Consider the following 25,901-nt stretch of genomic DNA (forward strand, 5'->3'; position numbering starts at 1 on the left):
TATTCATTTAATGTAGTTGAGTATACTCAAATATTGGAGCTACATTAAACAAATACTAATAAGCATAAAACCTCAGATATACTCAAACAGAGAAACTTCAGTACCCCATTCTACCAAGAGGTAAATCAGCCAGATTAAAATAAAAACAAAACAAACAAATGAAAAATCTCTTGAGATTAAGCGACACTATAGACCTAATGGAATTACCACTCCTCTTCGAGGTATTTCACCCAGCTTCTACACAATACACATTCTTCTCAGCAGTCCATGGAACTTTCTACAGCATAAGTAATGTTTTAGGATATAAAGTCAGTCTTAAAAATATCATAAAATTGAAATAACTCTGTATTCTATTTGACCATATGGAATAAAACTAGAATGCAACAGCAAAAAAAAAAGATGAAAATATTTTCAAACACTAGGAGAATGAACAAAATTTTGTTGAAAGATGAGTGAGTCATTGAAGAAATAAGGGGTGAAATATGAAAATAAAAACCATCTACTGGGATCATTGGGATATAGTGATGACAGTATCAAGAGGAAAGCCGTAGCTGTAAGTGTATACACCATTGAGCAGAGAGATGCTCAAGTAATGATGCACATTATGCACCTCTAGCTTCTAGAAAAACAAGAACAAGCCAATACAAAATTAGCAGATGGAAATAAATAATAAAGATTAGAGCAGAAATTAATAAGTTAGAAAATATAAAAACTATACAATGAACTGTAAAGGTGGTGCTTTAAAATGATACATAATATTAATAAACCCTTGAAAGTGGAGAGAAAAATCTAAATTAATAAAACTAGAGATGAAATTGGAGATGTCACAAACAATACCAGTGAAATTAAGAAAATTAATAGGGAATATTTTGAAAAGCTATATTCAAATACATTGAAAATTTTAGAAGAAATATATATGTTTCTCAATTTATTTCACCTAAACAAAGAATATAGCCTAACAAAGAATATAAACCACTTAAGATGTCTGTAATAAGGATGGGGATTAAATAGCAAAAAGACAAATAATCCAATTAATAAATGGGAAATTGAATTGAACAGTTCTCAGACCAAGATAATAGATAGCATCCTTAGCCATAAAGGAAATACAAATAAAAACAACACTAGCATTCCATATTACACCATTCCGAATGACAGCCATCATGAAAACCAATAACAAATGCTGACAAGGATGCAAAGGAAAAGAATATAAATTAGTGTAACCATTACTGAAACAAGTATGGAGGTTTCTCAAAAATGTAAAAACAGGCCTACTTCATAACCCCTCTCTAATACTCTAGGGCATCCACTCAAAAACAGAATACACCGAAACACCAGAAAGATACATGAATACTGATGTTTATGGAATCACAGTTATCATAGATAAACAGGAATCTGCAGAGGTTCCCAAAAATGGAAGAACAGATACAGAAACTGTTGTAAATGTGCCATGCAATATTACTCTGCCATAAAGAAAAATGAAATTATATAATTTGCAGAAAAATGGATGGAACTGGAGATCAAGCCAAGATAAAACACCAAATGTCACATGTTTTTGCTCATTTGTGTAGTGTGGACCTAAAGATGATGATGAGGGCCATCATCATCATGACCAAAGTAATAATAACGAAACACAAATGTAAAAGAGAGACTGTCTAGGATCAGCAGAGGGAAAAGTAAGGAAGGGATATTGAAGAGCAAAGAGTATCAATGAATACTTTAAGCAGGCGCTGGTGGTTTATATCTGTAAGTCAGAAGGCTGAGATCTGAGGATTAAGGTTTGAAGCCAGCAGAGCAGGAAAGTCCATGAGACTCTATCTCCAATTAGCCACTAAAAAAGCTGGAAGTGGTGCTGTAGCACAAGTGATAGTGTTTGCCTTGAGCAAAGAAGCTCAAGGACAGTGCCCAGGCACTGAGTTCAAGCCTCAGAATCAGCACATAAACACACAAATGTTTTAAATAAGTAAATATGGTGTGTGTGTGTGTGTGTGTGTGTGTGTGTGTGTGTGTAGACAGTATATGGAATTCCACCAAATGCTGAAGGAGGGAAGAGAGGAAAATATGGTGGTGGGATAAATTTGTTCAAAATGCTGTGTGCATGGATGGAAATATCACAATGAAATCTCATATTTTATATATATATAAGCTAATTCAAAATAAAATAATTTAAAATATATCAGTAGTGAGGATCAATGTTACATGACAGAAAAAGTAGAATTTACTTCATTCTAAGTGAAATCTTCTAAGTTAAGAAGCCTATCTGAAAGAAAAGGAATAAGAAATCAGATTTATTATAATTAAAGTGAAAGAGCAAGAAAGAAGAGCAATAAGTAGCTAGTTCTGATAAGAAATGAGAGAAGGCAGGAGGAAGTGAAAGAAATAGAAAAAGGGAATGTAACTTGTGCTTTTAAATCGAAATAATTTATGAAGCCTTTGTGATTTTTATAAATGTTTATACTAGTTGGGTTAGGGTGGAATAGTGAAACTCTTCACTTAGCTTACTTGATTTATATTTATGAGAAGCATCTGTAAAGGTATTAAAAAAAAAACTTCTTATGTACTTTTAAAGCACAGATTCTGACCTGATTTAGTTGAGGGAAAAGACAATATTCAAAATGAAAGCAGTGGTGTAATTGTTGGAGAGTAGGCTTCTAAGATCAAGAACATACTTATGTACCAAGTTGGAAAGTCCTGGGTCCATATGTCAGATCTGCCAAGTATTAGATGATTTATTTATTACTCTCTGAGGCTACAAGTGTTACTGAAGGTGTTTGAAGATTCATTGGGGTAACAAGAACCCTCTTTAGGGGGATTGTATAGTTGCTGGTGCTAGTTTAGAGTGTTCCATACCACCAGGTAGGGAGGGTGGATATCTAGCACTGCCCAAGACCTTGAACAAGATGCTCAGTTCTCTGAGCTTAAACATCCTCTTGTCATACTGAGAATAATAAAATTGCCTTATAAATTTGTTAGGTAGGAAAAAAACATTAAATACTGTGAAGTGCTGCTTCCTAAATATTTCATTAAAAATGTTAAATGTAAAAGAAATGGGAGGTCAATTCTAAAGAAAGAACTCTGATTAAAAGATTATTTTTTAAAAATTTTATTGTACTGACAGAGGAAGATGGCGCTACCACAGTAGGGAGGCACCCCGACTCGCTCCAACTGAATATCTAGCTAGGAACTCCAGCACTCAACACCCCATCAAGAACCCAGCAAAACCAGCAGCCAGAAGCAGTGGAGAAATGCAGGAAAACAAAAAGGAGCAAAAAAGAAGAGCCGAAAACCTACACGGAGCCGGAGATTCTCCAGGGCACCCTCCCCCCACCAGCCGACCCTGGCCTGAACAGGGCCAGGCTGGGAAAGGGGACCCGGCGATCGGTAGACCGACCGCCGAAAACCCACACCAGGAGCACAGAGTCCAGACAGTGGGACTCCACGGACACCAGGGAGAGTGCGGACCAAGGCACATGGCGACAGCGGCGGTGGGAAGTTCGGGTCCACACCGGGAACGGATGTAAGTGGCTGGGGAACCCAGCGGTGCAGAAGGGGAGAGCCAGGGACGCCACCACGACCTTTCCACATACCACAGCACTCCACCCCCGAAGGACCAACGGCGGCGCGGGACACACACACAATCCAGGACCAGTGAGTCCCCCATTACCCCCTCCCCCAATGGGAGACCAGCTATCAGAGACCCAAACCCTACAAAGAAGCTAGATCTCCCTCCCCCTCCCCACCCCGAGGGAACAAAGAATCCCCAAATCAGGCGGGAAGGCCCCATCAGGCTCTGGGAAGTCACAGGAGTTTAGCAGGGGAAGGGCAGAGCAGCCCCAAGGCCGCCCAAGAGCCTGAACTGGCGGCAAAGGCCCTGTCCCCATTCCAACAGGGGCCAGGGCCGGCAGGCAGTGCAAGCCCCACCCGAGGCACCTGGGCCTCGTGGACTTTTACAACTAAAATCACAGGCTCTGTTGGGCAATACCAGCACAGCAGGGATATCTGGGCCTGATCACGAGCCCCCCTCCCAGCAGAGGTGCAGTCTGAGTGTGCTAACCAGCATCCGGACAGTTGATCCCACTGGGGCCCACACATACTGCCCCCCACAGCGGACTCCCGGGAGGGCGCAAGCACAACCCAACAACCCGGGGCTCCCTCTGGTAGGCGTACCCCGCTCAGGTGGACAGGGCCACAGCGGCAGCGCCCGTTGTAGTGGGTGCACAGCGCACAGGTGGGCGGGGCCCCCGGCGACAGCACCCGCTCTGGTAGGCGCGCCTACACAGGAGGGCAGAGCTGTCCATCGGCCCATGCCCACTCAGTTTGGCGCATTTCGCACAAGTGGGTGGGCTGCCCCTCAACAACACTGGCCCCGGAGTGGTCCACACAGGAAGGCGAATTGCCTGAGAGGTGAGCTCCTCTGACCAAGATACAGAGTGGAAAAAAGAACCAAAGAAGAAATAAGCCTCCATGCCACACTGAATCAGCGACCAGCAAACCCCCAACAGGGGCACGCTAGGGTCAGCACAACACAGCGGTGGGACAGTGTCCCACCGAGAAAGACACAGAATCTACCAGCCCCCAAGTGCAGGGAGAGTGACCACCTCAGCAACAAACGAGAAGGTCACCCATTGGGAAGCAAGGTTCAACAGCCAAACCCAAACCCAGAGCCAGGACACCAGGACACAAGGCTCCCACTGATGGACCAGCGGGAACCAGCCAAAGCCAAACCAGGGAAGCCACCCACAGATCTCCAGATGCGCAAATCACAAAGAAATATAACACAGTTCATCAAAGGGCAAGCCAACTTGCCAGCTCCAAAAAGCAGCACGACTGAAGAGAAGATGGAGAATAAAAAAGCAAATGAGGCCATGTTAACAGAAATGATGGAAAGCATCAAAAACGAAATGAGAAAACAATTCCAGGAGTTTAGAGTGGAAGTCTTGAAGGACATCCAGGAAGCCAAGGAAGAAATGGAAGCAAAAATGGATACAAGGCAAACCTCCGTTAAAGAAGACCTTAACATCCTGAGAGGTGAAATGCATGAAAAAATAGATTTAAAATACAACTCTTTAAAGGAAGAAATTTCCACAATCAGAGCTGATCTGACAACCATAAATAGTTCTCTGACATCCATAAACTCCGCAATTGAATCCACAGCACAAAGAATTGACCATATGGAATCCAGAATCTCTCGCTTGGACAATGAAGCAGCCGACAACAACCAGAAAATTACCACACTCCAAGAAACGGTGAAGCTTCAGGACAGACTAATCCAGGAACTAGTGGACAAAGACAAGAGATATAATCTGCGCATAATTGGAATAGAAGAAGGAGCCGAATACCAGAGCAGAGGGCTTCATCATATTTTCAATAAAGTTATTGCAGAAAACTTCCCCAATCTCACAAGGGACCCTATCCAGGTAACCGAAGCCTATAGGAAACCTGGCAGGCCAGACCTCAGAAAAGCCACCCCAAGGCACATATTATTCAAGACTTCAGATCTCAAGAATAAAGAGCAAATTCTGAATGCAGCCAAAAAAAAGAAAGAAATTTACTACAATGGGAAGAGGATCCAAATAACAGCAGACCTCTCCACACAAACCTACCAAGCATGAAGTCAGTGGAAGAACACCATCCAAGTTCTACAGGCCAACAATATGCAACCTAGGATTAAATATCTAGCGAAGTTGGAGTTCACATTCGAAGGGAAAACCAGATCTTTCCATAGCAAAGAGGATCTAAAGGAGTATGTGAATAAAAAAAAACAGCCCTACAGCGAATTCTAAGAGGGGAGCCCCACCGAACAGAGATCGTACAACACACACAGACAGAAACAGAAAGAAACTACAATTGCCAAAGCCCAACAGAAAGAGCAGCTCACTAAAGACAAGAAAAAAAAAAAGAGGAAAAAAAACAGCCCAACAAGAAAATGGAAGGAGAAAAAACACTCTTATCCTTGATCTCTTTGAATATAAACGGTATAAACTCTCCGATTAAGAGGAGCAGACTGGCAGAATGGATCCTCAAACAAAAAGTCGGCATCTGTTGTCTACAAGAGACCCACCTGACGGCAAGGGACAAAAACAGGCTCCGAATGAAAGGATGGAGCAAGATCTTCCAAGCAAACGCACCTACCAAAACGGCAGGTGTAGCTATCTTGATCTCAGACAAGCTGGACTTTTCATTAAAATCAACTCAAAAAGACAAAGAAGGACACAACATTTTAATACACGGAAAAATATAGAATCAAGACATCATGGTGATAAATGTATACTCACTGAAAAAAAGAGGCCCTATATATTTCAAGCAAATTCTCACAGAACTACAGAACAAGATAGACACAAACACAATTATAGTGGGAGACTTTAATACCCCACTCTCTCCAAGAGACAGATCCAACACCCAGAGGATCAGCAAGGGAGCTGAGGACCTAAGTAACACCATATCCCAAATGGATCTGACAGATCTATACAGAATCTTCTACCCTACAGAGACCCAATGCACCTTCTTCTCAGCAGCACATGGATCATACTCCAAAATAGACCATGTCATAGCCCACACAAAGAACCTCAGCAAATACAAAAGTATTGACCTCATCCCATGTATTATATCTGATCACAGTGGATTAAAAGTAACCCTCAATAACAACGATTACCACAGAGGCTATACACATTCTTGGAGGCTAAACCCCACACTGTTATCCAACACTAGGGCCACAGACCAAATTAAAGATGAAATCAACAAATTCATAAGCCACAATGACAATGAAAATACATCACAAAGAAACCTATGGGACACAGCTAAGGCAGTACTGAGGGGCAAGATCATTGCCCTCAGCACTCACATTAAAAGAATGGAAGCAGAGCAGGTGAATAACCTCACAATGAAACTAAAACAACTGGAGAAACAAGAAATGATCAAATCTAAAATGACTAGGAGGAGAGAGATCACAAAGATTAGAGAAGAGATAAATCTGATTGAAAATAGAAAGATCATTCAACAAATAAATAAGACTAAAAGCTGGTTCTTTGAGAAAATAAATAAAATTGACAGACCCCTCGCAAGACTTAAAAAAAAAAAAAGAAGAAGAAGAAGAGAAGAGACTCATATACGTAAAATCAGGGACTCGACCGGAAAAATTACAACAAGTACACACGATATTCAAACAATCATAAGGAACTATTTCCAGAACCTCTACTCACTAAAAAACAATAATTTTACAGAAATGGATCAATTCTTAGAGAACTATAAACTGCCCAAACTGAACCAAGAAGAAATAAATCAACCAAATAAACCAATAACTTACAGCGAGATACAGGGGGTAATCAAGAACCTCCTAACAAAGAAAAGCCGAGGCCCAGATGGATTCACCAATGAAGTCTATAAAACCTTTAGTGAGGAGCTAATACCAATACTCCTCAAACTCTTCCACGAAATAGAAACAGAGGGAGAAATCCCTCTTTCTATGAAGCTAATATCATACTCATTCCCAAACCAGCCAAAGACCCAACAAAAAAAGAGAACTACAGACCAATATCACTAATGAACACAGATGCAAAGCTCCTCAATAAAATATTAGCTAACAGGATCCAGAAACTGACCAAGAAAATTATACATCATGACCAAGTAGGCTTCATCCCACAGTCAAAAGGATGGTTCAACATCCGTAAATCAATCAACGTAATTCACCACATAAACAGAACTAAAATCAAGAATCACATTGTTATCTCAGTCGATGCCCAAAAGCCTTTGACAAAATACAACATCCATACTTATTAAAAGCCTTGGAGAGAACAGGAATAGATGGAACATTCCTCAAAACAATAAAAGCCATCTACAACAGACCAACTACTAACATCATATTAAATGGAGAGAAACTTAAATCATTCCCCCTAAACTCAGGAACAAGACAAGGATGCCCACTCTCCCCACTTCTTTTCAACATAGTGCTGGAATCCCTAGCCATAGCAATAAGGCAAGAGGACGACATCCAAGGGATCCACATCAGCAAGGAAGAAATCAAATTATCCCTATTCACAGATGACATGATCTTATATTTGAAGGACCCAAAAAACTCAGTCCCCAAACTCCTACACCTAATAAACCATTTTGGCAAAGTAGCAGGATACAAAATCAATCCACAAAAGTCAGCAGCTTTTCTGTACACCAGCAATGTACAAACAGAAAAGGAAATTATGGAAACAATTCCATTTACAATAGCCAAAAAAAGAATAAAGTACCTAGGGATCAACTTAACCAAGGACGTGACGGACCTATTTAATGAAAACTATAAAAATCTAATAAGGGAAATCAAAGAAGACACAAGGAGATGGAAAGACCTCCCATGCTCATGGGTAGGCAGAATCAATACAGTGAAAATGGCCATATTGCCCAAATTGTTACACAAATTCAATGCAATCCCTATCAAAAATCCCAGTCACATTCTTCACTGAAATAGAGAAGCAATCCATAAATTCATATGGAACAGAAAAAGACCTAGAATAGCCAAAGCAATTCTAGGCAAAAAAAAGCAGTGCAGGAGGTATCACAATACCAGACTTCAAGCTCTACTACAGGGCCATCATAACAAAAACAGCCTGGTATTGGTATAAAAACAGATCGGAAGACCAATGGATTAGAATTGAAGATCCAGAAATAAAACCGCACTCTTACAGTCAGCTGATATTCGACAAAGGAGGTAAAGACATACAATGGAATAAACATAGCCTCTTCAACTACTGGTGCTGGGAGAACTGGGCAGCCATATGCAGAAAACTCAAAGTAGACCCAAGCCTATCACCATGCACCAAGATCAACTCAAAATGGATCAAGGACCTCAATATCAGACCTGAATCCTTGAAACTACTGAAGGACAGAGTAGGAAAGACGCTAGAACTTATAGGCACAGGAAGGAACTTCCTGAATATAGTCCCAGGGGCACAACAAATAGGGGAGAGACTCGACAAATGGGACTACTACAAATTAAAAAGTTTCTGCACAGCTAAGGACATAGCCACCAAAACAGAAAGACAGCCAACCATATGGGAAAGGATCTTTACCAGCACAGCAACAGACAAAGGCCTGATATCGGTCATCTACAGAGAACTCAAAAAACTAAGCCCCTCCAAGCCCAATAAACTAATTAGGAAATGGGCAAAGGAGCTAAAGAGAGACTTCACAAGAGAAGAAATAAAAATGGCAAAGAAACATATGAGGAAATGTTCAACATCCCTGGCAGTAAAGGAAATGCAAATAAAAACAACCCTGAGATACCACCTCACCCCAGTTAGAATGGCCTATACTCTGAACTCAGGCAACAACAAATGCTGGAGGGGGTGCGGGGAAATAGGAACCCTTCTCCATTGTTGGTGGGAGTGCAAATTAGTACAACCACTTTGGAGAACAGTATGGAGGTTTCTCAAAAAGCTCAATATAGACCTACCCTATGACCCAGCCATACCACTCCTAGGCATCTATCCTAAACAACAAGTCCCAAGATATCAAAAAGACATTTGTATTTCCATGTTTATTGCGGCACAATTCACAATAGCCAAAATATGGAAACAACCCAGATGCCCCTCCACAGATGAATGGATCCAAAAAATATGGTACCTATACACAATGGAATACTATATAGCAATTAGGAATGGTGAAATATTGTTATTCGCAAGGAAATGGTCAGAACTTGAACAAATAATGTTGAGTGAGACAAGCCTAGAACACAGAAAACAAAGGGGCATGATCTCCCTGATATATGACTGTTAAGAAAGGGAGACGGAGAGACAGTAGGGACCAGGTCTGTGAAACCAAAAACTGCTTGTCAAATAGTATTTCCCACAGGATTGGGGCAGCGACCCAACAGTATGTAGCTAAAACCAAACAACTACTCAACATATAAAGGTCAAAAATCGACCTCTCAGTGGAATACAATAGCTCAAAAGCTATGTATGTACGTTCATATAAGTCTACTGTCGACATATTGTCTAATACCGACATTACATTTAACGCCTTAGGCGAATTTTCTTGGGCTTGGCCACATGGCTACTGTATATGTTCTTGATACATTGTATATTGTATATATGTCTACCTAACCTAGAGAAGGGAAAGAAAAACAGGCTGTAAGATATCATAACAAATGTACACACTGCTCTACTATGTAACTGTACCCTTTTTGCACAACACCTTGTCAAAAAAATGGTGTTCAATTAATAAATAAATTAAATTTAAAAAATTTTATTGTACAGGTGATGTACAGAGGAGTTACAGTCATATAAGTAAGTGTTATCCCCTCCCTCATTTTCTCCCACTTCCCCCACCCCTGACTCCTCTCCTCTGCAAGTTGTAAAGTTCATTTCCAATGTAGTGTCTACTGAGTATCATTATTACATTGGTTCATTCTTTGTCCCATCATTTCTGTGCTTCCCTGTCCCTTCCTCATATCCACTTTATATTCAAGACAAAGGGTACAGAATTTATTTTTTAGAAACAGTGATAACAGGTAATCAACCAAAAGAAAGAAAGGGAAGGAGCAGGGAGGAAGGCAGGGACGGAGGGAAGAGAAGAAAGGAAGAAAGAAAGAATCCCTCAAACAGTAATAAAAAATCTTGCTTCCATTTCTTGAAGTTTATTTCAATAAACATCATTTTATACCATCATATCCACATTGCTATTGAGCCATTGATCCTCTACTAAGAATATCCTAGACATATTTTAGTTATTACAAATGAGGGAAAACATGCAACCTATGTTTTTGGGGTCTGGCTTATTTTTCTTAATATAATTTTTTCCAAGTCTAAAAGATGGTTTCTACTCAGAAAAGTCTTAGTTTTTCCCTATCCCTAGAGTACTTTAGATATTTATTTTCAGAGATTTGGTTCAAACTGTTGGGGTCTCCCCCTCCCCCTCTTATTTTGTTTTGTTTTGTTTATTCCCAGTCCTGGGGCTTGAACTCAGGGCCTGAGCACTGTCTCTGGCTTCTTTTTGCTCAAGGCTAGCACTCGACCACTTGAGCCACAGTGCTACTTCCAGCTTTTCCTATATATGTGGTGCTGAGGAATTGAACCCAGGGTTTCATGTATATGAGGCGAGCACTCTACCACTAGGCCATATTCCCAACCCCCCACCCCCTTTTAAAGAAGAGAAAAACAGTTATTTAATCTGTTATTAACCTGCTAATACTGTGGCTCAAATTCAGAAGGTTTTCCCACAGAGCACTTAAAGCCAGGTGATGATAGAAAACAAACAAACAAATATGCAAACCAATATTACAGCCCTCAACACAATCTACATGGATAAAAGCTGCCTTTGTCCACCCTTGGTCTCTGAGGAGAGGGTGGGTCAGAAGCTCTTGTTAGCTGCTCTCATGTAGAATATGCAGCATTAGAGCAGCCATCCTTACGTTCATTATATCACATCAAGGACTGAGACCTGTGAAGGTGGCTAGTGTTTAATGTTTAGGAAATGTAAAGGAAAAGCAGAGGAAATAGCCCAACCCTTTGTTATGGTGTCCTCCTTTCACCATATCTCGACTATCAAGGTGAGATTCTGTTCCTAGAAGCATTAATGTAAAGTACTGTATTAGTCTCTGAAAATACCTTACTGCCTTACACTGATGGCTCAAGCTTGTAATCCTACCTATACAGGATACTGAGATCTGAAGATGGGAGTTCAAAACTAGCTTGGGCTCTTGAACCTCTTATCTCCAATAAAATACTAAAAAAAAAAAAAAACAGAAACAAACACACACACACACACACACACACACACACACACACAATCTGGAAGTGAAGCTGTGGCTGGAGTAGTAGAGAAAAGAAACCCCACAACATTACCCAGGCCCTGAGTTAAAGCCTCAAGACCCCCACAAAATTTTAAAAGAAAGAAAAAAGACAAAGAAAGACCATACCTGTCTGAGAGTGCTGTAAATACTCACAAATGAAGGCGCTCTAAGACTTTTCCCTTAGAGTTCAGTTCAGTTCATTCACTGATTTACTCATTGACTAACCCTTGATGAGTGTTTACTACATACAAGTACTTGTTAACACTGTCCTCGTACTGTGACAAGAATGATTTCCTCTGGACTTAGAATTTGCATCAAATTGTTCTACGTCTATAAACCTCTAGGTCCTACAAAAATGATGTTCTACAAACTATAAAATGAGCATAATTATATGGAAAATTATACATGATGTATCATATACTTGACCTACATAGTATTTTCTGTAATCATTGTATTGTCTTTTTTAAATAATTTAAATGGCTTTTGGAGCCAGTGGCTTGTGTCTTTAGTCTTTGCTACTCAGAAAACTAAGATCTGAGGATTGTGGTTTAATGTCAGCCCAGATACAAAATTCCCCAGAGACTCTATCTTCAATTAACTAACAAAGGCACTAGATTGGAGGCATGATTCTAGTGGTAGAACAGCAGTTGTGGACCAGAGCATGAAACCTTGGATTGGGCAAAAAAATATTTTTTTGTTGTTGTTAGTCATAGGGCTTGAACTCTGGGCCTGGGCGCTGTCCCTAAGCTCTTCAGATCAAGGTTAGTGTTATACCACTTGAGCCACAGTGCCACTTCCTGGGCAAAAAATTTTAAAATGTTTTTGGAAACCTTACTTGGATATTCTTGTCCACCTAGAAAAAATGGCTAAAGAAGTCTGCCCTCGTGACTTCTATTTCTGTTAATGTTTCTTGAGGCCAGGAGTATTCAGAAATGTATTCCTTTAATCTTAGAATTTTGTTCTAAAACACAGGTTTATTGATGTTCCTAACACTAAGAATGGTGTTTCTACCAACAAATATAAGTGCTTAGAGTAATGGTTGACCCACATACATCTTAAATGCAGTTCAAAGCCCAAGCTAACAGGCTTAATACGACCAAAGTAATTGTTTGCATCAAGAAACTATTAATGTTTTCAAATTATTCATTCTCAGCTTTCCTTGCTGAAGAGAAATGACATATGGTTGACAGCTATCAGAGCTCTTTAGGCTTTATTGGAAGCAATTTGAATAATTACCATATCATTAACTCACTTCTTAAAAAGTTTCAAAACTCTCAGAGGACTGCAAAGACAGGCATAAAATAGTATCTTTACTATATCCATGCGCCTTTTAGTATTCAGTCACCGGTTTACTGGAGGATGGGTGCCTTCAATCCAATGTAATACTCAGGAAGAGAATGAGTTCTCTCCTTTGGATATTTTTTTCTTGCCCAAGAGCTGGATGCCAAATAGAATTGTTTGGGTAGCTGCTCACTTCCCAGGAGGGTATCTACCTGATATAGAAGTTTTGGGCCTACATAGAAGGAGCCTGACAACAAATGTTTGAGTGTGTGATGGCCTCCTGGGTATAGAGGAATAAGGACCATTGTGTATGTGTTGAGGTATATTGGGGCTAGAACTCAGAGCTTGGGCATTGTCCCTTAGCTTTATTGCTCATGTCTGGCCTCTATCACTTGAACCACAGCTCCATTTTCGGCTTATTGGTGATTAATTTGAGATAAGAGCCTCATGGACTTATCTACCTAGGTTGACTTTGAACCTGATCCTCAAATCTCAGCCTCATGAGTAGCTAGGATTACAGGGAGAGCCATTAATGCCTGGCTAAGTTTTTGTCTTTAAGAGGTACAGAAAGAAGGATATGTGAGCCAGTTTTGGGAACTATCAAAGATGGAAAGGTAAAGAGCAAAAAGACTAGGTGGAGAAAAAACTAAAATAGTACAAGATGTGCCTGGAAAGGTAGCTGAAAGCAGATTGTGTAAGGCTTTACATGTTAGAGAAAAGCATTTACATTGAGTTTATACATAAGGTATGGTCAGGGAAGGGAGGGGCAAAACACATGTGCAATACCAAAGAAGATACAAAGAGTATCCCTTGACACAAGTCTTCCCACCTATTGGAATGGCTAACATTTGAAAAATTAACAATAGTAAATGTTGACAAGGACTTGGAGCAACTGGAATTCTCGTGCATTGCTAGTGAGAATGCAAAATGGAAATGGTTGGACGTGTTCTCTTTCTATTAGCAAACATTAATGTCCAAGGCAAATTTCATGCGACATTTCCTCATCTGTTAACCATATATCCCAATCAACCTACTCCTGCCTTTACTCTTCCCCATCCCACTCCCAGTCTGACATATTCTTGCAAGGTAAATATATACCAGCTGTATAGCTCAACAATCCTACTGCTGTTCTGTTCTACAGAAAGGAAAATTTATGTTATACACAAAAAACCTACATAATTGCCCCTCAGAATCCACAGATCTTTGGTTCTAGGACACACACACACACACACACACACACACACACACACGCACAATACTAAAATTGATGAATGCTCAAGTGTCTAATGCAAGATGTAGGTTCGATACCCGACACTGAAAAACAAAATTGTAACATTTATATGCGACTTACACGTATCCTCTCATCTTCTTTAAATCATCTCTAGATTATTTATAATATTGAGTATAATTGAAATTCTAGGCATAAGGTTTCTATATCCTACTGGTTGGAGAGTAATTACAAGAAAAATCTTTATATGTTCACTACAGACCAGTTGTGTAAGCTTGAAGTCCTTTGCTGGCTGAAGAGGCCAGTTCAGAAAGGGGCCCCTGTGAAGTCAGCCACTATCATCTATAATTAAGAGGAATTAAGGTTTCTGTCCACACAACCTGGCTGATCTTCCAACCAGTAGGCAGCACCAACTAGCCAACTCTGTGAGGTATCCACCTAGAATATAGTTGATAAAGGTAGCAATGCATGGGGCAAAGAAGTGCATAACTATGAAGCTGCATGCCGTGCACAGGATATCCATGAGTAAAATAAAGGGTTGCTGTTGTGCTTCACATGTGTAAGGCCCTGGATTAGATCCACACACATTCCTCCCTACCCCCCCCACATACACACACACACACACACACACACACACGCTGCTCTTGTTCTGACCCACTTGTAGGGTATAATCGAAAACTGATGTTGATGTTATGTTCATTTATTAATGCAAACAGAGCAGTCCCTTACTAAGATGTGGTGTTCAAAAGAATTCTTCGGGACTGGGAGTGCTTGCCTGGCAAGTATGGAGCCCTGGGTTTGATTCCTTAGTACCACATAAACAGAAAAGGCCAGAAATGGTGTTGTGACTCAAGTGGTAGAGCACTAGCCTTGAGCAAAAGAAGCCAGGGACAACTCCCAGGTCCTGAGTTCAAGCCCCAGGACTGGCAAAAAGGAAGGAAGGAAGGAAGGAAGGAAGGGAGGGAGGGAGGGAGGGAGGGAGGGAGGGAGGGAGGGAGGGAGGGAGGGAGGGAGGGAGGGAGGGAGGAAGGAAAGAAAAGAAAAGAAAAGGAAAGGAAAGAAAAGAAAGAGAGAATTCTTTGGATAGAATAAGACTTAGACTGATTAGTGAAGTCATGTGTTGGGCATAGCACTGAGTGGGCTCTGGTGCAATTTATCCATTGTGTTAAAATTCAGCACCTTCATGTTATATAATAAGGTAAAACAGAAAAAAGACAGTTTGTGATCTGTTCAAGGTTGCCCAGATACTCAGTACCTGAGGCAAAGTTCTATATCACATCTTTTAACATGTGGTTCAATATTGCTTCCATGTTGACGTGTGCCTTCCCAAGAATAGATTCTACAGACCTGAAGCATAAGATCTAGAGCAATAATCTGTTTCTACTTTCCCTTCCCATGCCTATGGCAGAGAATATTTAGCATTCTCTTAAAGTTACAGATATGCTCATGGGCGACAGATTCTAATTGCTATGTTGAGAATCTGAATAAAAAGGTACAAGAGCTAACTGTAACTGATTTGTATTGGGAGTGTCAGTGAAGTACAGCGGAGATAGGCTCAAAATATAAGTTGTAAAAAGGTTTGATAGAGAAATAAAATGTGCATGAGCAAGAAGGAAAGCTTCTGAGATGAATGCTTTGTATCAAGAATGATTGTCTGAAGTGACAAGAAGCCTACTGACAGAATGTACCAAAAAGGTGTTTCTTACATCTTTGGGGAATTATGCTGTGAATCTTATGAGATGATTGTATTTGTTATTTTAAGGTCTATTTTATTGTAGTTGCAGCGGTAGAAACCCATTACTTTAGTTATAATGTCACATGTACATAACTTTGTCTCAGCACAGAATATAATAGAATTCAAGCAACATGCACAAGAAAGCACTAAAAAATGATCCACTTTAGTAATTCTATTGGTCGTAGCACACTTAGCATTAAATTGAAAGCAAGGTAGGACCAAGAAAAAAATTAAAAGACTATCTTTAGGATATGATTTAAAAGCAGAAGTTTAAAACTATGTAACACTGTCAATGAAAGGGTAGCTTATTGAGAAAAGGATTTTGATTAACTCAATCAGGACCAAGAGTGGAGTTACTCTGTACTTGATCCTAGAAGAGCCAAAAAGTCACCCTCTTCCTAAACTCCTAGAAAAAGAAATCACTGGTCCCATATGCTTCTGAAGGCTTTGGGTTGGCATTAGGTATGGCAGCTGTTGTCTAAACAAGTAGCCTAGGGTCAGCATTCATTTATCTGTTCATTGAGTACCGAGTACATGCAAGCTATCCCGCGAAACATCATGGAGGCATATCAGGATGAAAAGATAGATTTTTGTCTTCAAAGTTTCCCTATCAGTGACCCCATCATCATCTCTGAATAGATACAGGATTTGAGAACATAGCCTAGTGAGTCAGAAATCTAAGTGCCTGTCAGTAGCACCCAAACAAAAGAGAAGTAGGATGCCTATCCAACTAGTAGCATCCAAAAGGTTAATAGTGTAGACTCCTCTCTTTTTTCATGTGTTTCTTTACCACTGGGAAAATCACAACTTATTGAATCAATTAAATGCATTATTGCGCTCTTAGGATAGTCTTCCTGGTAATGGAATTCTTTTCAGCAGTCCCACTTTCATATTTGCAGAGTAGGATTGGCCTTAACAAGTAAATGTTCTTTTCAGGAAATAATACAGTAATTGTGGCAAAACAGAAGTATATTGTAAGAAATAAGATTATTTTAGATAATTATTAAAATTTTCTTCTTTGTACATGGACTTTATTCTACTGTTTCTCTGTCCATTGGAGATTTTCTGAGATTTTGATATTATCATTTATTCACAAATCTTCAGTAATCAGTAAAAATTTTTGTCACATCTTTTCAGATTTTGCATCTTACATTTTGGAGCTTTTGATTTATGTTTCTTCTCATCTTTTCTGGAACAGATTATGTCAGTGCTTCCCACTGGGTCTTCCTAAGTAGTTATATTTTTTTTCAATATATGGTATTAAAACAAACCCTGCTCAAGTCCTATAATATCTAATGAGTGCCAGATATCACACAAGAAGTTAATCTATGCAGGTGCCAGATAAAATTCCCATTCCCTATGTGATTCCAGGTACACTATATAATCTTACTTAAGCCTGTCTGCTTCTTTGTGAAATAGAGATGTAATGCATACAGATCACCGGGTGCTGGTGGCTCACACCTATAATCCTGTCTACTCAGAAGGCTGAGAGGTGAGGATTGAAGTTTAAAGCCAATCTGGGCAGGAAAGCCCCTGAGACTCTTATCTCCAATTAAGCACCAAAAAGCCAGTAGTGACGCTGTGGCTCAAGTGGTAAGGCATTAGACTTGAGCAATAGAAGCTCAAGGACAGCTCACAGGCCCTGGAGTTCAAGCCCCAGGACTGTTGTTTGTGCACAGGCGCGAGCGCGCGCGCGCGCGCACACACACACACACACATATACACACACACAGAAAAATGCAGACAGGTCATTATGAGAATCAGGCACACTATAAGAAAGTCAAGAGCCTTGTACTTAGTAGATCATTAAAACACATGCACAATTAAAGACTTCTCAAGTCCTAAATAACTTTTCCGATCCATTGATACAAAGATTTGGCATTCCTCTTATTGTTCTGAATGGGGAAAACCATCTAATAGTAGGGGAAAATTGGGAGAAAGCATCCATAATCCTCTGAGTACCAAGACTGTATCCATTTCTGTCATGATCTGGCTTTTATACAATGTGGTTATTTTCCATTTGGGTGTGGCATACAATCACAGCACTGAAGAGGCTGGAGTAGGTCAGGCTGAGCTACATAATGAGGCAGTCAAGAAGAAAACAAACAAACAACAAACAAATAAAAGCTCATTTTCATCCCCCCCCACCCCCAGCCTCAAACAGGGAATTTCTTTTAAGTCAGAATCGTTTATAGCGGGAAGCAGCTACAGCAGAGGAAATGTCAGGCTGCGGGGCGTTAAGATGCTCTTCTGAAGGTGTTCAAAGCCTTCTCCAGCACAGCGACTCCACAAAGAACTCTGCAGTTTTCTGCTGTTTCTTTAAATTGTTTGACGTCAGAGAAGGAATGCTATAGCAACAGACTGTCAAAGTGGAGTTAACTGAAATGAAAAATGGGGGGTGGGGAAAGGAAAAATGCTTCCAAGCAGTCCTGACTTCCGAGGAAGCAAATTGGATCAATGCATTTATTTTTGTGCCATTCTCAACACACAGCACCGAAGAAACGTGAGGAGGGGGCAAGTCCGTGGACAGGCGTGTGGTGTTGCCTCCTGCAGGGCTGTCCAGAGGGCGTTCCGGACGTGCCAGCGCCAGCGGGAACAGCAACTTCCAAGAACGGAGCAATATTTCCAGAACTTTTTTTTTTTTTTAAGTGAGGCATCACGACCGTTATTTCAGTAGTGATGACATTTAGGCCTGCAGAGGGTCACCGAACTCGTGCTAGAGCTGGGGTTGCAATGCGATTTTGCAGAGCTACATCTCGGGGTTCCTAATGCTAGGGCTGCACAGGGTTTGCAGCCTTTCTTCAGGGCCGCCCCGTCCGGCCCGCGAGACGGCGCACGCGTGCGCAGTGTCCGGAAGGAAACGGACCGCAGCACTTAGACGGGAACTACTCCGGACGTCCAGGGGCCGCTCGAGAAAACGAAACTGGCCCGGCCAGGCTGTGGCTCGGCTCCTGCGAGCAGGAAACGGAGCACCCGGGGCCGCGCCCGCGCCCGCGCCCGCGCCTCTCGCCCCTCGCCCCTCGCCCCCCGCCCAGGCCGGGCGCGCTCCCGGGACGACGCGCCTCCGCCCCCCGCGCCGCGCTACTCGTGCCTAGCGCCTTTCGCCCCCCGCCCAGGCCTGGCGCGCTCCCGGGACGGCGCGCCCCCGCCCCCCGCGCCGCTCTCCCCGTGCCTAGCGCCTTTCGCCCCCCGCCCAGGCCGTGCGCGCTCCCGGGACGGCGCGCCCTCGCCCCCCGCCGCGCGCCTCCGCACCCCCTCCCCCCCACGCCGCGCTCCCCGTGCCTAGCGCCTCTCGCCACGTCCACGCCCCGGTCCCCAGCGCCGCGGAGTTGTCTGCCGGGCGGGCGAGCAGGCTGGGTGTGGCCGGCGGCTCTCCGGTGTCCGCGGTCTGCTGTGACTGCCACCCCGAATCCACGCTCGAGCGGCGGCCGAGCGCCCGCGGACTCAGGCAGCTCCTCCAGGTAGGTGGCAAGCGCGGGAGCTGCGGCTCGTCGAGGCGCCAAGCCGGGGGCTCCCCGGCTTCCCGCAGGGCGTAGGGTGCGCGGGGCCGCCCTGCGGAGCCCGACCTGGGTGGCGGCTCCGGGCGAGCGGGCTTCCTCCCATACCCCCGTGTGGAGCGCGCTCCGGGCGAGGCACGGGCGGGCGGCGCGCCCTTCCAGGGCGGCCAGGCGGCCGTCGGAGCCTCTGGACCCCCGGAGGCTCCGGGCCTCGGGGCCTCCGGTGGACCTGGAGCGGCTGCTGGTGAGGAGACTGCGGCTCTACCAGGCGGCTGGGGGGTGTGGGGGGGGGGGGTCGTTGGGCAGAGCTGGAGAGCCCCGTGGAAAAGCTCGTGGAAGTTCTCCGCCGAGTCCACGCACACAAGTCCGGTCGTTTCACACTCAGTTTAGTTTGGAAATGGTGTAATACCCAGCAGCTTATTTTCTTTTCGTTTTGAGTTTGAATGCTTGTTAAGATTGGTGTATGAGTTTTCTCTTTTCTCGCCACATCTTTTTTTTTTCTGTTGCTGAACACAAATGATTGCCAGATCCTTCAACATTTAAATTGCTATTTGTCAAGGAAGATTGAATTTCCAAAAAATTTCAAATCAGGCTTTTCAGTAAAGAATGAGAATGTATCTTTCCACTAAGCCACTGACAAAATAGGCCAGGGTGTGAACACCCTGCCAGGAAATTTTCTTAGCAGTGTGTGTGTGTGTGTGTGTGTGTGTACTGAGGCTTGAACTCAGGGCCAAGGCACTGTCTCCCACCATTTTAACTCAAGGTTGGCATTCTACCACTGGAGCCACAGTTAAGCTCCCAACTTTTTGGTGTTTGATGGTTAATTGGAGATAAGAGTTTCATAGACTTTCCTTCTAGCACTAAGCTTTGAATGGCAGTCCTCAAGTCTCAGCCTCCTGAGTAGCTAGGATTACAAGTGCAAGCTACCAACACTCTGCTGTCTGGCATTGAAATTGAATTGTTTAGTTGCATACTGAGATTATGATTCTTAAGTACATCCAGGAGAGACAGGATGTATACTCTTTATGTACAATAAGCCCTAAATGTATTTCTCATTAGTCATGTAGATTTAAAATGTATGTCTTTACTCTCTGTCATTGTGCATTTTAAGTCTTCAGTGAAGCTTTTGCTTTATTACTAATCCTAAAATCCTGAACTTTGATTTTTTTTTAGCTTTTCACTATTTCATAAAATATCATTTAAAGATTTTTTCATGTCATCTTTGGGTCTGTGGATTAATTTGAAACTGAAAAAGAAACTTAAAAAAACACCACTTTATTGAATATTGTCAGTCATCTTAAGTATATACATACATTCATAAGATTGTGAAACTGATTATTACACTTGTGACACATTCAAGTTCACCCTTGCGAGCCCATAGACATTATGTAGGAGGTTATTTTGAATTGTTGGTTTTTGTTTACCCTGTAGAATTATTTCTTTTGAATCATGGATGCTTCAGTGTGCTAGCACCTGTTTTACACTTTAAACATAGATAATAGGACCCATTCAAAATTAAGGATTGTAACTAAGCATTGGATATTTTCCTGTCCTTACCACATACTGACATGGTGTGATTTCTTTGATTTCTTTCAAGTGTGGAAGTTGGGCAGCTGTGTGTTGGTTTAACTTGCTGACTAGTTTAATCTGCATTTATTATAGGAACTACTAAACATTTCCTTGGGCCAGGGGTAGCACATGTATTGTTCTATTTATATCTCAGAAACTTGGCAAAGAAAATATTATCCACTTCTACAGGTAAGAAACTATGCGAGATGTTAAGTAACTTGCCAGTGGTTATGTAGTTGGAATAGCCAGGAAGATGAGCTTCCCTTGGAAGTCTCCTGACTTTCTTGTTCTTTTCCCTGTGTCACATCCACTAAGTGATTATAGGCCATGAGGAATGATTTTTAATCATTCTTGAGCATATACCTTAAATTTGCTAGATATTCCAGAGATAAGTGCTTGTTTTTCCAGTATGTGATTGCTATTACCCACTGATAATATTACGCAGATCTTTATAGTAACCATCTTCCTCTCAATCCCCACTCCTGATGAAATGTCAGAGTTAAGAGCCTGCCCTTTGCTAGGGCAGAGTTGCCCTATTAACATAGATTAGTAGGGAGGACTTAATTGCCCTTCCAAAAGAATCCCATTTTAATGCAAGTTCTCTAGAGACATACATGTAACTAACTTGGAAGATGACAAGATGGCAACCCTGGTGTGGTAGTACACATTTGTAATCCCAGTACTCAGGGGACTGAGGCAAAAGGATTGTGAGTTTGTGTTCTCCTTGAGCTTAGCAAGACCCTATCCCAAAACAGACAAAGAAGAAATAAACACAAAATGGCGATCTATTTAATATTCCTCATGTTAAACTACTTTCAAGGTAGGCTCTTGTGTTATTCTCATAGCAGCCTGGACATTGATCCTCCTACTTGTGCTTTTCTTGTATGCTATTCACAACTGGCTATGTAGTGTTAAGATCTGCCCCTGCCCCTTTGGGTCTTGAACCTTGATTCTTTGTCTCCCAAGTAGCGAGGATTACAAGCTTGAGCCATAGCACTTTGAGAACAGGAGATATTTTGATAGTTCTCTTTGCAGTCATTCTGTCCTCCATTCACCTTCCATTTTTCTGAAGTTATTTACATTATTATATAAACACTCCTCTCACCTTAAAAAATCATTTCTTCATCTCAGTATTCTACCTCAGTACCTGTAGGAGGTGGTACATCATATCTCCTTCAAAATGGAGATTCTGAACTTAAAAGAAGACGACCATGATTTTTCAGCTTCCCTTTGAGAAAACCTCTTTCTTTTTTTACTCTTTTTTAACAGAATAAAAATACATACAGAAGAGATAACTTATAAGTTACAGGCAGGGGCGCCAAACCAAATGAACTTTGAGAGGAAGGAGGAGTGGCATTGCTTTGTCAAGTAACTCTTTGTATAGTTTCAAATTTTAGAAATTTGGTAATCCTGTGTATATTCAGAAGTAAAAAATAACAAGAGGATCCAGAAGTGGAGCTGTGGCTCAAGTGGTAGAGTGCCAGCCTTGAGTGAAAAAGTGCCCAGGCTTCTGATTCAAACTTCAGTACCAGCACAAAACAAACATTAACAAGATGAGAGATTTCAAAGTTTTTCTTCCTATTGTCTTTTACTTTTAAAACCCCAATTGCGTACAGACAGACACAAATGTACTGATTCTATTTCAGCAAATAACCTAAGGTATCAGGAGGAAAAAAAAAGAATACAACTAAGTTTTGAATACAGGACTTCAACTCTATATCCTTTATCTAAATATAAAAAGAACTGGAAAGCCAGCCACTAATGGCTCACACTTTTAATCCTAGCTCTTCAGGATGCTGAGATCTGAAGATCCGGATTTGAAGCCCACCTGGGCAGGAAAGTCAGTGAGATTGTTATCTCCAGTTACTCAGCAAAAAGCTGGAAATGGAACTATGGCTCAGGTGGTACAACATTTGCCTTGAACAAAAAGCTCAGGGACAGTGTCTAGTCCCTGAGTTTAAGCCCCAGACTGGCACACACACACGCACACACACACATAACTATAGGATAAAAATTTGAGTTCCATATATTGTAAGCTATTATTTGTATGGTAGAGATACAGTAATATGTATTGAGAGATTGACCAAATGAGTAAATTCATCAATATTCTGGGAACCAAAGAGAGGAAACAAATTATGGAATAGAGAAAGTAGTGAAGAACTCTCTGGAGTCAGAGTCGGACTAGTGATATTAATATGAAATTGTGATTACATATACACACATATGAGTGTATATACATGTATACATACGCCTATATGTCTCCTTTCATCTAAGTAGCAGTGATCATAACCAAAGGCCTCATCAAAATGTCCTATTCTGGAACTGGAGTAAACGCTTAAGATAAACCTTGAACATTTTGTGCCACAAAGTAAATGTTAAAAAGAACCATGAGACATGTCATAGAACATAGGAACTAGATTGAAGGAGCCTCTCCATGGCTAAATCTCGAAGAATTTGAGTATGAAACTAATAATGATGGAACTATAACCCTTTGAATAGAGGTCAGTAAGCCTAAGGCAGGTCTACATGATTGGATACCCACTTCTGGTCTTCAACCTCTCTAGCTGGCTCACTTTTCTCTAGCCTCACTGACTTTCTGTGGTTGATTTTGCATACTGGGCTAGTTTCTGCCTCAAGGCTTTTGTATTTACTCCTTCTTCTGCTTGGAATGCATTTGTCCTTTTAAGTCATGGTTCATTTCTTCACTGCATTCAGCTTTACTTGGGTTAATTTGTTAGTCTCCTAGTCACCATTGATCTAATCTCTTGTCGCTTTTTTTTTTTCATCTTAGTACTTATGTGTATGTAAGACCTGTAAAATCATGTGTTATGCGCTTCAAACATCTACATCCTAAAGACATACTGAGTAAAGAGCCAGAACAATCGAAACTTGTGTACTATTTTTTTTTTGTGGTACTGGGACTTGAACCCAAAATATATTGCTTCTTGGGCAGGCACTCTACTACTTAGACACCCCTCCAGCCCACTGTTTTTCTACTATTGAATCCAGACTTGAAATTTACCTAGCATATTGTTGGGACTTAAGAGAGTTTGGTGAAATGAATACATGCATGAGTTTTTTTTTTTTTTCTAGTTCTTTTCCCATATGTTAACTAAGTCCTACAATCTCACTCACTAATTTCTCTCTCCCGCCACCTCCCACATTGGGGCTCGTACTTAGTGCCTGGGCATTGTCCCTTAACATTTTTGCTCAAGGCTGGTGCTCTGCCACTCGAGCCACACCTCTACTTCTGGGTCTTTTTTTGGTTAATTGTAGCTAAGAATCTCACATCATACTTTCATGCCTGGGCTACCTTGGAACTGTGGTACTCTTCAGTAGCTAAGATTACAAGCATGAGCCACAGGCACCTGGCTAAAAGCTGTTTCAGATGAGCAAGACGGTCTCCAGAGAATCCCGTAGCACTAGTGTTGTTTAAGGTGTTTTGGTGAAGCAGTTAAAGCTTCTCTGCAGCCAGCTGTGTTTTACATCTGTACCTTTCTCTTGTCTGCCCCCTGCTGTAGAAAATGCTAATAAGCAGCAAATGAGAACAACTCAATGGGAAGAAACCAAAATGAACAAACCTAGATTTCAGATTGTATCCTTGATGTTTAAAAAGTTGAGCCAAGCTGGAAATTTTAATTTATATAAGCTTCCATATTAATCAAAATATGACCATAAAGAAGGAAAAGAAAATTGGAAATTGATTTGAAGAGATACATGGCTTAGGATTAAAAAAAAAACATGAATTCATCTAAAATATTTTGATGTTATAAAAGTCATTCCTGCTTAAGTGTGCTTATTTTTTAAATAAGATTTTAAAATACTTTTTCTGCTTTTAGTTCAGACTTTTTTCTCACTGTTATATTAATTTAAATTAACCTTTATTGGTTTTATCACATGTCAGATAACATAGGCAGTTAGAGAAGCCAGTGTTCAAAGCACAGACCACTAGAAGCAGCCTGAGCATTATGAGCATTTTCTGCTAATTTTCAGTGGGTGAAACAGGGCCTAGAGAATTTTCTTTAATATAATAGTTAATGAGCAGAAATTCTTGGTACGTTAAGATTGTATGTCCCTCGCCACTATTTTAGCACTGTGCCTTAAAATGGAGAGTCTTTTCTCCCACATTTGTTAAGAATACTTGGTTTTTCTTTTTTTTTTTACTGTTTCGAAGTAGAAACTACATAGAGGAAGGTGCGTATGTGCGCACGTGTGTGTGTGCACGTGTGTGTGTGTGGTATGTTGCTGGAGATTGAACCTAGGACCTGCTGATATGAGCAGAAACATCTGAAATACTCCATTCCCAAAATAACCAGTAAAAACCAGATTATATAAGTATTGCTCAAGTAATAGAACATCAGAGGAGCAAGTGTGAGGCTCTGGTTTCAAGCTCTGGTACTGAAAGAAAATATTTTAAAAAGCACCCAGAATGGTCTGAAAGCTACAGGCTTTGTGCTTCACAAATCACTTATGGGCAAAATCTTATATGATCAAAAGCTATGATGATCTGCACTCATTTGGCTCCACAGTGAAAGCTGAAACCACTCCAGATCCCTGCCTGCTGTCTGCTTCCCTGTGCTTTGTACAGAAATGTTCATTCCTGGTTATATACCAGTACCAGGGCTTGAACTCAGGGCCTCTTGCTTTTTTTAGACTTTTTCACTCAAAGCTTTCTACCAGTTGAGCAATAGCTTTGCTTCCAGCTTTTTCCTCATTACTTGGAAATAAAGAGTTTTCATGGATTTTTCCCGCCTGAGCTGGCTGTGAACCTCAACATAGATCTCAGCCTCCTGAGTATCTAGGATTGTAGATGTGCGC

The 25,901-nt window shown here is 41.3% G+C and overlaps 1 protein-coding gene across 1 annotated transcript in view; it reads left to right on the top strand.

Annotated features, from left to right (window-relative positions):
- The first annotated feature begins 19,317 nt into the window (after nucleotides 1–19,317).
- Nucleotides 19,318–25,901, top strand: part of Gnb4 (G protein subunit beta 4) — a 46,163-nt gene continuing 39,579 nt past the window's right edge. Inside the window, exon 1 of the mRNA XM_048347076.1 lies at nucleotides 19,318–19,478. The gene's annotated coding sequence lies outside the window, so the exon portion shown is untranslated. The remainder of the gene's footprint in view (nucleotides 19,479–25,901) is intronic.

The sequence above is a fragment of the Perognathus longimembris genome, chromosome 5, assembly GCF_023159225.1.
Source record: "Perognathus longimembris pacificus isolate PPM17 chromosome 5, ASM2315922v1, whole genome shotgun sequence".
In the NCBI taxonomy this organism is placed as follows: Eukaryota; Metazoa; Chordata; class Mammalia; order Rodentia; family Heteromyidae; genus Perognathus; species Perognathus longimembris.